Raw genomic sequence first — 16,035 nt, 5'->3', positions numbered from 1 at the left:
CTTCCAGGGAGCGATCAAACCGTTGACTGTTTGAGACATTACTCCCATGGAGGAAATTGCGCATGGTGACTGTTGTATTCAATCCCGATGCAATATCTGTGTTCATCAACAATCTGATAGTCCACAGATTATAGAATGCCTCCAGATGTGCATCGGAAACTACTACTGGTCTTCAAGGGAACGATCAAACGTAGACTGTTTGAGACATTACTCCCATGGAGGTATATGCGCTTGGTGACTGTTGTATTCAATCCCGATGCAATTTCTGTGTTTCATCAACACTCTGATAGTCCACAGATTACAGAATGCCACCAGATGTGCATCGGAAACTACTACTTGTCTTCCAGGGAGCGATCAAAGCGTAGACTGTTTGAGACATTACTTCAATGGAGGAAAGTGCGGATGGTGACTGTTGTATTAAATCCCGATTAATTCTGTGTTTCAACAACACTCTGATAGACCACAGATTACAGAATGCCGCCAGTTGTGCATCGAAAACCACTACTGGTCTTCCAGGAAACGATCAAAGCGTAGACTGTTTGAGACATTACTCCCATGGCGGAAAGTGAGCATGGGGACTGTAGTATTCAATCCCGATGCAATTTCTGTGTTTCATCAACACTCTGATAGTCCACAGATTACAGAATGCCATCAGATGTGCATCGGAAACTACTACTGGTCTTCCAGGGAACGATCAAAGCGTAGACTGTTTGAGACATTACTCCCATGGAGGAAAGTGCGCATGGTGACTGTTGTATTCAATCCCGATGCAGTTTCTGTGTTTCATCAACACTCTGATAGTCCACAGATTACACAATGCCTCCAGATGTGCTTTGGAAACTACTACTGGTCTTCCAGGGAACGATCAAAGCGTAAACTGTTTGAGACATTACTCCCATGGAGGAAAGTACGCGTGGTGTCTGTTCTATTCAATCCCGTTTCAATTTCTGTGTTTTATCAGCACTCTGATAGTCCACAGATTACAGAATGCCTCCAAATGTGAATCTAAACTACTACTGGTCTAGCAGGGAACAATCAAAGCGTAGACTGTTTGAGACATGACTCCCATGGAGGAAAGTGCGCATGGTGACTGTTGTATTCAATCCCGATGCAATTTCTTTGTTTCATCAACACTCTGATAGCCCACAGATTACAGAATGACTCCAGATGTGCATCGGAAACCACCACTGGTCTAACAGGGAACGATCAAAGCGTAGAATGTTTGAGACATTACTCCCATGGGGGCAAGTGTGCATGGTGACTGTTGTATTTAATCCCGATGCAATCTCTGTGTTTCATCAACACTCAGATAGTCCACAGATTACAGAATGCCTCCAGATGTGCATCGGAAACTACTACTGGTCTTCCAGGGAACGATCAAAGCGTAGACTGTTTGAGACATTACTCCCATGGAGGATAGTCCGTATGGTCACTTTTGTATTCAATCCCGGAGCAATTTCTGTGTTTCAACAACATTCTGATAGTCCACAGATTACAGAATGCCTCCAGATGTGCATCGGAAACTACTACTGGTCTTCCAGGGAGCGATCAAAGCGTAGACTGTTTGAGACATTACTCCCATGGAGGAAATTGCGCATGGTGACTGTTGTATTCAATCCCGATGCAATATCTGTGTTCATCAACAATCTGATAGTCCACAGATTATAGAATGCCTCCAGATGTGCATCGGAAACTAATACTGGTCTTCCAGGGAACGATCAAAGCGTAGACTGTTTGAGACATTACTTCCATGGAGGAAAGTGCGGATGGTGACTGTTGTATTAAATCCCGATTAATTCTGTGTTTCAACAACACTCTGATAGACCACAGATTACAGAATGCCACCAGTTGTGCATCGAAAACCACTACTGGTCTTCCAGGAAACGATCAAAGCGTAGACTGTTTGAGACATTACTCCCATGGCGGAAAGTGAGCATGGGGACTGTAGTATTCAATCCCGATGCAATTTCTGTGTTTCATCAACACTCTGATAGTCCACAGATTACAGAATGCCATCAGATGTGCATCGGAAACTACTACTGGTCATCCAGGGAACGATCAACGCGTCGACTGTTTGATACACTACTCCCATGGAGGGAAGTGCGCATGGTGACTGTTGTATTCAATGACGATGTAATTGCTGTGTTTCATCAACACTCTGATAGTCCACAGATTACAGAATGCCACCAGTTGTGCATCGGAAACTACTACTGGTCTTCCAGGGAACGATTAAAGCGTAGACCGTTTGAGACATTACTCCCATGGAGGAAAGTGCGCATGGTGACTGTTGTATTCTATCCCGATGGAATTTCTGAGTTTCATCAACACTTTGAAGGTCCACAGATTACAGAATGCCTGCAGATGTGCATCAGAAACTACTACTGGTCTTCCAGGGAACGATCAAAGAATAGACTGTTTGAGACATTACTGCCGTGGAGGAAAGTGTGCATGGTGTCTGTTGTATTCATTCCCGAGGCAATTTCTGTGTTTCATCAACACTCAGTTAATCCACAGATTCCAGAATGCCTGTAGGTGTGCATCGGAAACTACTACTGGCATTCCAGGGAACGATCAAAGCGTAGACTGTTTGAGACATTACTCCCATGGAGGAAAGTGTGCATGGTGACTGTTGTATTCAATCCCGATGCAATTTCTGTGTTTCATCAACACTCCGAAATTCCACAGATTACAGAATGCCTCCAGATGTGCATCGGAAACTACTACTGGTCTTCCTGGGAACGGTCAAAGAATATACTGTTTGAGACATTACTCCCATGGAGGAAGGAGCACATGGTGACTGTTGTATTGAATCTCGATGCAATTTCGGTGTTTCATCAACACTCTGATAGTCCACAGATTACAGAATGCCTCCAGATGTGCATCGGAAACTACTACTGGTCTTCCAGGGAACGATCAAAGCGTAGAATGTTTGAGACCTTACTCCCATAGGGGAAAGTGCGCATGGTGACTGTTGTATTCAATCCCGATGCAATATCTGTGTTTCAACAACACCCTGATAGTCCACAGATTACAGAATGCCTCCAGATGTGCATCGGAACCTACTACTGGTCTTCCAGGGAACGATGAAAGCGTAGACTCTTTGAGACATTACTCCTGCTGAGGAAAGTGCGAATGGTGACTGTTGTATTCAATCCCGATGCAATTTCTGTGTTTCATCAACACTCTGATAGTCCACAGATTACAGAATGCCTCAAGATGTGCATCGGAAACTACTACTGGGCTTCGAGGGAACGATGAAAGCATAGACAGTTTGAGACATTACTCCCGTAAAGGAAAGTGCGCATGGTGACTTTTGTATTCAATCCCGATGCAATATCTGTGTTTCATCAACACTCTGATAGTCCACAGATTACACAATGCCTCCAAATGTGCATCGGAAACTACTACTGGTCTTCCAGGGAACGATCAAAGCGTAAACTGTTTGAGACATTACTCCCATGGAGGAAAGTACGCGTGGTGTCTGTTGTATTCAATCCCGATTCAATTTCTGTGTTTTATCAGCACTCTGATAGTCCACAGATTACAGAATGCCTCCAAATGTGAATCTAAACTACTACTGGTCTACCAGGGAACAATCAAAGCGTAGACTGTTTGAGACATGACTCCCATGGAGGAAAGTGCGCATGGTGACTGTTGTATTCAATCCCGATGCAATTTCTTTGTTTCATCAACACTCTGATAGCCCACAGATTACAGAATGACTCCAGATGAGCATCGGAAACCACCACTGGTCTAACAGGGAACGATCAAAGCGTAGAATGTTTGAGACATTACTCCCATGGGGGAAAGTGTGCATGGTGACTGTTGTATTCAATCCCGATGCAATCTCTGTGTTTCATCAACACTCTGATAGTCCACAGATTACAGAATGCCTCCAGATGTGCATCGGAAACTACTACTGGTCTTCCAGGGAACGATCAAAGCGTAGACTGTTTGAGACATTACTCCCATGGAGGAAAGTCCGTATGGTCACTGTTGTATTCAATCCCGGAGCAATTTCTGTGTTTCAACAACATTCTGATAGTCCACAGATTACAGAATGCCTCCAGATGTGCATCGGAAGCTACTACTGGTCTTCCAGGGAGCGATCAAACCGTTGACTGTTTGAGACATTACTCCCATGGAGGAAATTGCGCATGGTGACTGTTGTATTCAATCCCGATGCAATATCTGTGTTCACCAACAATCTGATGGTCCACAGATTATAGAATGCCTCCAGATGTGCATCGGAAACTACTACTGGTCTTCCAGGGAACGATCAAAGCGTAGACTGTTTGAGACATTACTCCTATGTAGGAAAGTGCGCATGGTGTCCGTTGTAATCAATCCCAATGCAATTTCTGTGTTTCATCAACACTCAGATACTCATCTGATTACAGAATGCCTCCAGATGTGCATCGGAAACTACTACTGGTCTTCAAGGGAACGATCAAACGTAGACTGTTTGAGACATTACTCCCATGGAGGAAGGTGCACATGGTGACTGTTGTATTGAATCCCGTTGCAATTTCTGTGTTTCTTCAACACTGTGATAGTCCACAGATTACAGAATGCCTCCAGATGTTCATCGGAAACTACTACTGGTCTTCCAGGGAACGATCAAAGCGTAGACTGTTAGAGACATTACTCCCATGGAGGAAAGTGTGCATGGTGGCTGTTGTATTCAATCCCGATTCAATATCTGTGTTTCATCAACACTCTGATAGTCCACAGATTACAGAATGCCTCCAGATGTGCATCGGAAACTACTACTGGTCTTCCAGGGAACGATCAAAACGTAGACTGTTTGAGACATTACTCCCATGGAGGTATATGCGCTTGGTGACTGTTGTATTCAATCCCGATGCAATATCTGTGTTTCATCAACACTCTGATAGTCCACAGATTACAGAATGCCACCAAATGTGCATCGGAAACTACTACTTGTCTTCCAGGGAGCGATCAAAGCGTAGACTGTTTGAGACATTACTTCAATGGAGGAAAGTGCGGATGGTGACTGTTGTATTAAATCCCGATTAATTCTGTGTTTCAACAACACTCTGATAGACCACAGATTACAGAATGCCACCAGTTGTGCATCGAAAACCACTACTGGTCTTCCAGGAAACGATCAAAGCGTAGACTGTTTGAGACATTACTCCCATGGCGGAAAGTGAGCATGGGGACTGTAGTATTCAATCCCGATGCAATTTCTGTGTTTCATCAACACTCTGATAGTCCACAGATTACAGAATGCCATCAGATGTGCATCGGAAACTACTACTGGTCATCCAGGGAACGATCATAGCGTAGACTGTTTGAGACACTACTCCCATGGAGGGAAGTGCGCATGGTGACTGTTGTATTCAATCACGATGTAATTGCTGTGTTTCATCAACACTCTGATAGTCCACAGATTACAGAATGCCACCAGATGTGCATCGGAAACTACTACTGGTCTTCCAGGGAACGATCAAAGCGTAGACTGTTTGAGACATTACTCCCATGGAGGAAAGTGCGCATGGTGACTGTTGTATTCTATCCCGATGCAATTTCTGAGTTTCATCAACACTTTGAAGGTCCACAGATTACAGAATGCCTGCAGATGTGCATCAGAAACTACTACTGTTCTTCCAGGGAACGATCAAAGCATAGACTGTTTGAGACATTACTGCCGTGGAGGAAAGTGTGCATGGTGTCTGTTGTATTCATTCCCGAGGCAATTTCTGTGTTTCATCAACACTCAGTTAATCCACAGATTCCAGAATGCCTGTAGGTGTGCATCGGAAACTACTACTGGTCTTCCTGGGAACGATAAAAGCGTAGACTCTTTGTGACATTACTCCCACGGAGAAACGTGCGCATGGTGACTGTTGTAATCAATCCCGATGAAATTTCTGTGTTTCATCAACACTCAGATAGTCCACAGATTACAGAATGCCTCCATATGTGCATCGGAAACTACTACTGGTCTTCCTGTGAACGAGCAAAGCGTAAACTGTTAGAGACATTACTCCCATGGAGGAAAGTGCGCATGGTGACTGTTGTAATCAATCCCAATGCAATTTCTGTGTTTCATCAACACTCAGATACTCATCAGATTACAGAATGCCTCCAGATGTGCATCGGGAACTACTACTGGTCTTCAAGGGAACGATCAAACGTAGACTGTTTGAGACATTACTCCCATGGAGGAAGGTGCACATGGTGACTGTTGTATTGAATCCCGATTCAATTTCTGTGTTTCATCAACACTGTGATAGTCAACAGATTACAGAATGCCTCCAGATGTTCATCGGAAACTACTACTGGTCTTCCAGGGAACGATCAAAGCGTAGACTGTTAGAGACATTACTCCCATGGAGGAAAGTGTGCATGGTGGCTGTTGTATTCAATCCCAATTCAAATTCTGTGTTTCATCAACACTCTGATAGTCCACAGATTACAGAATGCCTCCAGATGTGCATCGGAAACTACTACTGGTCTTCCAGGGAACGATCAAAACGTAGACTGTTTGAGACATTACTCCCATGGAGGTATATGCGCTTGGTGACTGTTGTATTCAATCCCGATGCAATTTCTGTGTTTCATCAACACTCTGATAGTCCACAGATTACAGAATGCCACCAGATGTGCATCGGAAACTACTACTTGTCTTCCAGGGAACGATCAAAACGTAGACTGTTTGAGACATTACTCCCATGGAGGTATATGCGCTTGGTGACTGTTGTATTCAATCCCGATGCAATTTCTGTGTTTCATCAACACTCTGATAGTCCACAGATTACAGAATGCCACCAGATGTGCATCGGAAACTACTACTTGTCTTCCAGGGAGCGATCAAAGCGTAGACTGTTTGAGACATTACTTCCATGGAGGAAAGTGGGGATGGTGACTGTTGTATTAAATCCCGATTAATTCTGTGTTTCAACAACACTCTGATAGACCACAGATTACAGAATGCCACCAGTTGTGCATCGAAAACCACTACTGGTCTTCCAGGAAACGATCAAAGCGTAGACTGTTTGAGACATTACTCCCATGGAGGAAAGTGAGCATGGGGACTGTAGTATTCAATCCCGATGCAATTTCTGTGTTTCATCAACACTCTGATAGTCCACAGATTACAGAATGCCATCAGATGTGCATCGGAAACTACTACTGGTCATCCAGGGAACGATCAAAACGTACACTGTTTGAGACACTACTCCCATGGAGGGAAGTGCGCATGGTGACTGTTGTATTCAATCACGATGTAATTGCTGTGTTTCATCAACACTCTGATAGTCCACAGATTACAGAATGCCACCAGATGTGCATCGGAAACTACTACTGGTCTGCCAGGGAACGATCAAAGCGTAGACCGTTTGAGACATTACTCCCATGGAGGAAAGTGCGCATGGTGACTGTTGTATTCTATCCCGATGCAATTTCTGAGTTTCATCAACACTTTGAAGGTCCACATATTACAGAATGCATTGCGATGTGCATCAGAAACTATTACTGGTCTTCCAGGGAACGATCAAAGCATAGACTGTTTGAGACATTACTGCCGTGGAGGAAAGTGTGCATGGTGTCTGTTGTATTCATTCCCGAGGCAATTTCTGTGTTTCATCAACACTCAGTTTATCCACAGATTCCAGAATGCCTCCAGGTGTGCAACGGAAACTACTACTGGTCTTCCTGGGAACGATAAAAGCGTAGTCTCTTTGTGACATTACTCCTACGGAGAAACGTGCACATGGTGACTGTTGTATTCAATCCCGATGCAATTTCTGTGTTTCATCAACACTCAGATAGTCCACAGATTACAGAATGCCTCCATATGTGCATCGGAAACTACTACTGGTCTTCCTGGGAACGATCAAACAATAGACTGTTTGAGATATTACTCCCATGGAGGAAAGTGCGCATGGTGACTGTTGTATTCAATCCCGATTAATTCTGTGTTTCATCAACACTCAGATATTCCACAGATAACAGAATGCCTCCAGATGTGCATCGGAAGCCACTACTGGTCTTCCAGGGAACGATCAAAGCGTAGACTGTTTGAGACATTACTCCTGTGGAGGAAAGTTCGCATGGTGACTGTTGTATTCAATTACGATGCAATTTCTGTGTTTCATCAACAATCTGACAGTGCACAGATTACAGAATGCCTCCAGATGTGCATCGGAAACTACTACTGGTCTCCCAGGGAACGATCAAAGCATAGACTGTTTGAGACATAACTCCCGTGGAGGAAAATGCGCATGGTGACTGCTGTTATCAATCCCGATGCAATTTCTGTGTTTCATAAACACTTTGAAGGTCCACAGATTACAGAATGCTTCCCGATGTGCATCGGAAACTACTACTGGTCTTCCAGGGAACGTTCAAAGCGTAGAATGTTTTAGACACTATTCCCATGGAGAAAAGTGCGGATTGTGACTGTTATATTCAATCCCGATGCAATTTCTGTGTTACATCAACACTCTGATAGTACACAGATTACAGAATGCCACCAGATGTGCATCGGAAACAACTACTGGTATTCCAGGGAACGATCAAAGAGTAGACTGTTTGAGATATCACTCCCGTGGAGGAAAGTGCGCATTGTGACTGTTGTATTCAATCCCGATGCATTTTCTGTGTTACATCAACACTCTGATAGTCCACAGATTACAGAATGCCACCAGTTGTTCATCGGAAACCACTACTGGTCTTCCAGGGAACGATCAAAGCGAAGACTGTTTGAGACATTACTCCCATTGAGGAAAGTGCGCATGGTGACTGTTGTATTCAATCCCGATGCAATTTCTGTGTTTCATCAACACTCTGATAGTCCACAGATTACAGAATGCCACCAGAAGTGCATCGGAAACTACTACTGGTCTTCCAGGGAACGATCAAAGCGTAGACCGTTTGAGACATTACTCCCATGGAGGAAAGTGCGCATGGTGACTGTTGTAATCAATCCCAATGCTATTTCTGTGTTTCATCAACACTCAGATACTCATCAGATTACAGAATGCCTCCAGATGTGCATCGGAAACTACTACTGGTCTTCCAGGGAACGATCAAAGCGTAGACTGTTTGAGACATTACTCCCATGGAGGAAAGTCCGTATGGTCACTGTTGTATTCAATCCCGGAGCAATTTCTGTGTTTCAACAACATTCTGATAGTCCACAGATTACAGAATGCCTCCAGATGTGCATCGGAAACTACTACTGGTCTTCCAGGGAGCGATCAAACCGTTGACTGTTTGAGACATTACTCCCATGGAGGAAATTGCGCATGGTGACTGTTGTATTCAATCCCGATGCAATATCTGTGTTCATCAACAATCTGATAGTCCACAGATTATAGAATGCCTCCAGATGTGCATCGGAAACTACTACTGGTCTTCAAGGGAACGATCAAACGTAGACTGTTTGAGACATTACTCCCATGGAGGAAGGTGCACATGGTGACTGTTGTATTGAATCCCGTTGCAATTTCTGTGTTTCTTCAACACTGTGATAGTCCACAGATTACAGAATGCCTCCAGATGTTCATCGGAAACTACTACTGGTCTTCCAGGGAACGATCAAAGCGTAGACTGTTAGAGACATTACTCCCATGGAGGAAAGTGTGCATGGTGGCTGTTGTATTCAATCCCGATTCAATTTCTGTGTTTCATCAACACTCCGATAGTCCACAGATTACAGAATGCCTCCAAATGTGAATCTAAACTACTACTGGTCTAGCAGGGAACAATCAAAGCGTAGACTGTTTGAGACATGACTCCCATGGAGGAAAGTGCGCATGGTGACTGTTGTATTCAATCCCGATGCAATTTCTTTGTTTCATCAACACTCTGATAGCCCACAGATTACAGAATGACTCCAGATGTGCATCGGAAACCACCACTGGTCTAACAGGGAACGATGAAAGCGTAGAATGTTTGAGACATTACTCCCATGGGGGCAAGTGTGCATGGTGACTGTTGTATTTAATCCCGATGCAATCTCTGTGTTTCATCTACACTCTGATAGTCCACAGATTACAGAATGCCTCCAGATGTGCATCGGAAACTACTACTGGTCTTCCAGGGAACGATCAAAGCGTAGACTGTTTGAGACATTACTCCCAAGGAGGATAGTCCGTATGGTCACTTTTGTATTCAATCCCGGAGCAATTTCTGTGTTTCAACAACATTCTGATAGTCCACAGATTACAGAATGCCTCCAGATGTGCATCGGAAACTACTACTGGTCTTCCAGGGAGCGATCAAAGCGTAGACTGTTTGAGACATTACTCCCATGGAGGAAATTGCGCATGGTGACTGTTGTATTCAATCCCGATGCAATATCTGTGTTCATCAACAATCTGATAGTCCACAGATTATAGAATGCCTCCAGATGTGCATCGGAAACTAATACTGGTCTTCCAGGGAACGATCAAAGCGTAGACTGTTTGAGACATTACTTCTATGTAGGAAAGTGCGCATGGTGACTGTTGTAATCAATCCCAATGCAATTTCTGTGTTTCATCAACACTCAGATACTCATCAGATTACAGAATACTTCCAGATGTGCATCGGAAACTACTACTGGTCTTCAAGGGAACGATCAAACGTAGACTGTTTGAGACATTACTCCCATGGAGGAAGGTGCACATGGTGACTGTTGTATTGAATCCCGATGCAATTTCTGTGTTTCTTCAACACTGTGATAGTCCACAGATTACAGAATGCCTCCAGATGTACATCGGAAACTACTACTGGTCTTCCAGGGAACGATCAAAGCGTAGACTGTTTGAGACATTACTCCCATGGAGGAAAGTGTGCATGGTGGCTGTTGTATTCAATCCCGATTCAATTTCTGTGTTTCATCAACACTCTGATAGTCCACAATATTACAGAATGCCTCCAGATGTGCATCGGAAACTACTACTGGTCTTCCAGGGAACGATCAAAGCGTAGACTGTTTGAGACATTACTCCCATGGAGGTATATGCGCTTGGTGAATGTTGTATTCAATCCCGATGCAATTTCTGTGTTTCATCAACACTCTGATAGTCCACAGATTACAGAATGCCACCAGATGTGCATCGGAAACTACTACTTGTCTTCCAGGGAGCGATCAAAGCGTAGACTGTTTGAGACATTACTTCCATGGAGGAAAGTGGGGATGGTGACTGTTGTATTAAATCCCGATTAATTCTGTGTTTCAACAACACTCTGATAGACCACAGATTACAGAATGCCACCAGTTGTGCATCGAAAACCACTACTGGTCTTCCAGGAAACGATCAAAGAGTAGACTGTTTGAGACATTACTCCCATGGAGGAAAGTGAGCATGGGGACTGTAGTATTCAATCCCGATGCAATTTCTGTGTTTCATCAACACTCTGATAGTCCACAGATTACAGAATGCCATCAGATGTGCATCGGAAACTACTACTGGTCATCCAGGGAACGATCAAAACGTACACTGTTTGAGACACTACTCCCATGGAGGGAAGTGCGCATGGTGACTGTTGTATTCAATCACGATGTAATTGCTGTGTTTCATCAACACTCTGATAGTCCACAGATTACAGAATGCCACCAGATGTGCATCGGAAACTACTACTGGTCTGCCAGGGAACGATCAAAGCGTAGACCGTTTGAGACATTACTCCCATGGAGGAAAGTGCGCATGGTGACTGTTGTATTCTATCCCGATGCAATTTCTGAGTTTCGTCAACACTTTGAAGGTCCACATATTACAGAATGCATTGCGATGTGCATCAGAAACTATTACTGGTCTTCCAGGGAACGATCAAAGCATAGACTGTTTGAGACATTACTGCCGTGGAGGAAAGTGTGCATGGTGTTTGTTGTATTCATTCCCGAGGCAATTTCTGTGTTTCATCAACACTCAGTTTATCCACAGATTCCAGAATGCCTCCAGGTGTGCAACGGAAACTACTACTGGTCTTCCTGGGAACGATAAAAGCGTAGTCTCTTTGTGACATTACTCCTACGGAGAAACGTGCACATGGTGACTGTTGTATTCAATCCCGATGCAATTTCTGTGTTTCATCAACACTCAGATAGTCCACAGATTACAGAATGCCTCCATATGTGCATCGGAAACTACTACTGGTCTTCCTGGGAACGATCAAACAATGGACTGTTTGAGATATTACTCCCATGGAGGAAAGTGCGCATGGTGACTGTTGTATTCAATCCCGATTAATTCTGTGTTTCATCAACACTCAGATATTCCACAGATAACAGAATGCCTCCAGATGTGCATCGGAAGCCACTACTGGTCTTCCAGGGAACGATCAAAGCAGAGACTGTTTGAGACATTACTCCTGTGGAGGAAAGTTCGCATGGTGACTGTTGTATTCAATTACGATGCAATTTCTGTGTTTCATCAACAATCTGACAGTGCACAGATTACAGAATGCCTCCAGATGTGCATCGGAAACTACTACTGGTCTCCCAGGGAACGATCAAAGCGTAGACTGTTTGAGACATAACTCCCGTGGAGGAAAATGCGCATGGTGACTGCTGTTATCAATCCCGATGCAATTCTGTGTTTCATCAACACTCTGATAGTCCACAGAATACAGATTGTCTCCAGATGTGCATCGGAAACTACTACTGGACTTCCTGTTGACGATCAAAGCGTAGACTGTACCAGACATTACTCCCATTGAGGAAACTGTGGATTCTGACAGTTGTATTCACTCCCGATGCAATTTCTGTGTTTCATAAACACTTTGAAGGTCCACAGATTACAGAATGCTTCCCGATGTGCATCGGAAACTACTACTGGTCTTCCAGGGAACGATCAAAGCGTAGAATGTTTTAGACACTATTCCCATGGAGAAAAGTGCGGATTGTGACTGTTATATTCAATCCCGATGCAATTTCTGTGTTACATCAACACTCTGATAGTACACAGATTACAGAATGCCACCAGATGTGCATCGGAAACAACTACTGGTATTCCAGGGAACGATCAAAGAGTAGACTGTTTGAGATATCACTCCCGTGGAGGAAAGTGCGCATTGTGACTGTTGTATTCAATCCCGATGCATTTTCTGTGTTACATCAACACTCTGATAGTCCACAGATTACAGAATGCCACCAGTTGTTCATCGGAAACCACTACTGGTCTTCCAGGGAACGATCAAAGCGAAGACTGTTTGAGACATTACTCCCATTGAGGAAAGTGCGCATGGTGACTGTTGTATTCAATCCCGATGCAATTTCTGTGTTTCATCAACACTCTGATAGTCCACAGATTACAGAATGCCACCAGAAGTGCATCGGAAACTACTACTGGTCTTCCAGAGAACGATCAAAGCGTAGACCGTTTGAGACATTACTCCCATGGAGGAAAGTGCGCATGGTGACTGTTGTAATCAATCCCAATGCTATTTCTGTGTTTCATCAACACTCAGATACTCATCAGATTACAGAATGCCTCCAGATGTGCATCGGAAACTACTACTGGTCTTCCAGGGAACGATCAAAGCGTAGACTGTTTGAGACATTACTCCCATGGAGGAAAGTCCGTATGGTCACTGTTGTATTCAATCCCGGAGCAATTTCTGTGTTTCAACAACATTCTGATAGTCCACAGATTACAGAATGCCTCCAGATGTGCATCGGAAACTACTACTGGTCTTCCAGGGAGCGATCAAACCGTTGACTGTTTGAGACATTACTCCCATGGAGGAAATTGCGCATGGTGACTGTTGTATTCAATCCCGATGCAATATCTGTGTTCATCAACAATCTGATAGTCCACAGATTATAGAATGCCTCCAGATGTGCATCGGAAACTACTACTGGTCTTCAAGGGAACGATCAAACGTAGACTGTTTGAGACATTACTCCCATGGAGGAAGGTGCACATGGTGACTGTTGTATTGAATCCCGTTGCAATTTCTGTGTTTCTTCAACACTGTGATAGTCCACAGATTACAGAATGCCTCCAGATGTTCATCGGAAACTACTACTGGTCTTCCAGGGAACGATCAAAGCGTAGACTGTTAGAGACATTACTCCCATGGAGGAAAGTGTGCATGGTGGCTGTTGTATTCAATCCCGATTCAATTTCTGTGTTTCATCAACACTCTGATAGTCCACAGATTACAGAATGCCTCCAGATGTGCATCGGAAACTACTACTGGTCTTCCAGGGAACGATCAAAACGTAGACTGTTTGAGACATTACTCCCATGGAGGTATATGCGATTGGTGATTGTTGTATTCAATCCCGATGCAATTTCTGTGTTTCATCAACACTCTGATAGACCACAGATTACAGAATGCCACCAGATGTGCATCGGAAACTACTACTTGTCTTCCAGGGAGCGATCAAAGCGTAGACTGTTTGAGACATTACTTCAATGGAGGAAAGTGCGGATGGTGACTGTTGTATTAAATCCCGATTAATTCTGTGTTTCAACAACACTCTGATAGACCACAGATTACAGAATGCCACCAGTTGTGCATCGAAAACCACTACTGGTCTTCCAGGAAACGATCAAAGCGTAGACTGTTTGAGACATTACTCCCATGGCGGAAAGTGAGCATGGGGACTGTAGTATTCAATCCCGATGCAATTTCTGTGTTTCATCAACACTCTGATAGTCCACAGATTACAGAATGCCATCAGATGTGCATCGGAAACTACTACTGGTCTTCCAGGGAACGATCAAAGCGTAGACTGTTTGAGACATTACTCCCATGGAGGAAAGTGCGCATGGTGACTGTTGTATTCAATCCCGATGCAGTTTCTGTGTTTCATCAACACTCTGATAGTCCACAGATTACACAATGCCTCCAGATGTGCATTGGAAACTACTACTGGTCTTCCAGGGAACGATCAAAGCGTAAACTGTTTGAGACATTACTCCCATGGAGGAAAGTACGCGTGGTGTCTGTTGTATTCAATCCCGATTCAATTTCTGTGTTTTATCAGCACTCTGATAGTCCACAGATTACAGAATGCCTCCAAATGTGAATCTAAACTACTACTGGTCTAGCAGGGAACAATCAAAGCGTAGACTGTTTGAGACATGACTCCCATGGAGGAAAGTGCGCATGGTGACTGTTGTATTCATTCCCGAGGCAATTTCTTTGTTTCATCAACACTCTGATAGCCCACAGATTACAGAATGACTCCAGATGTGCATCGGAAACCACCACTGGTCTAACAGGGAACGATCAAAGCGTAGAATGTTTGAGACATTACTCCCATGGGGGCAAGTGTGCATGGTGACTGTTGTATTTAATCCCGATGCAATCTCTGTGTTTCATCAACACTCTGATAGTCCACAGATTACAGAATGCCTCCAGATGTGCATCGGAAACTACTACTGGTCTTCCAGGGAACGATCAAAGCGTAGACTGTTTGAGACATTACTCCCATGGAGGATAGTCCGTATGGTCACTTTTGTATTCAATCCCGGAGCAATTTCTGTGTTTCAACAACATTCTGATAGTCCACAGATTACAGAATGCCTCCAGATGTGCATCGGAAACTACTACTGGTCTTCCAGGGAGCGATCAAAGCGTAGACTGTTTGAGACATTACTCCCATGGAGGAAATTGCGCATGGTGACTGTTGTATTCAATCCCGATGCAATATCTGTGTTCATCAACAATCTGATAGTCCACAGATTATAGAATGCCTCCAGATGTGCATCGGAAACTAATACTGGTCTTCCAGGGAACGATCAAAGCGTAGACTGTTTGAGACATTACTTCTATGTAGGAAAGTGCGCATGGTGACTGTTGTAATCAATCCCAATGCAATTTCTGTGTTTCATCAACACTCAGATACTCATCAGATTACAGAATACCTCCAGATGTGCATCGGAAACTACTACTGGTCTTCAAGGGAACGATCAAACGTAGACTGTTTGAGACATTACTCCCATGGAGGAAGGTGCACATGGTGACTGTTGTATTGAATCCCGATGCAATTTCTGTGTTTCTTCAACACTGTGATAGTCCACAGATTACAGAATGCCTCCAGATGTACATCGGAAACTACTA

Source organism: Schistocerca gregaria, chromosome 7, assembly GCF_023897955.1.
Source record: "Schistocerca gregaria isolate iqSchGreg1 chromosome 7, iqSchGreg1.2, whole genome shotgun sequence".
NCBI classification, from domain to species: domain Eukaryota; kingdom Metazoa; phylum Arthropoda; class Insecta; order Orthoptera; family Acrididae; genus Schistocerca; species Schistocerca gregaria.
The sequence above is the reverse complement of the archived record's forward strand: the minus strand, read 5'-3'. Positions refer to the sequence as shown.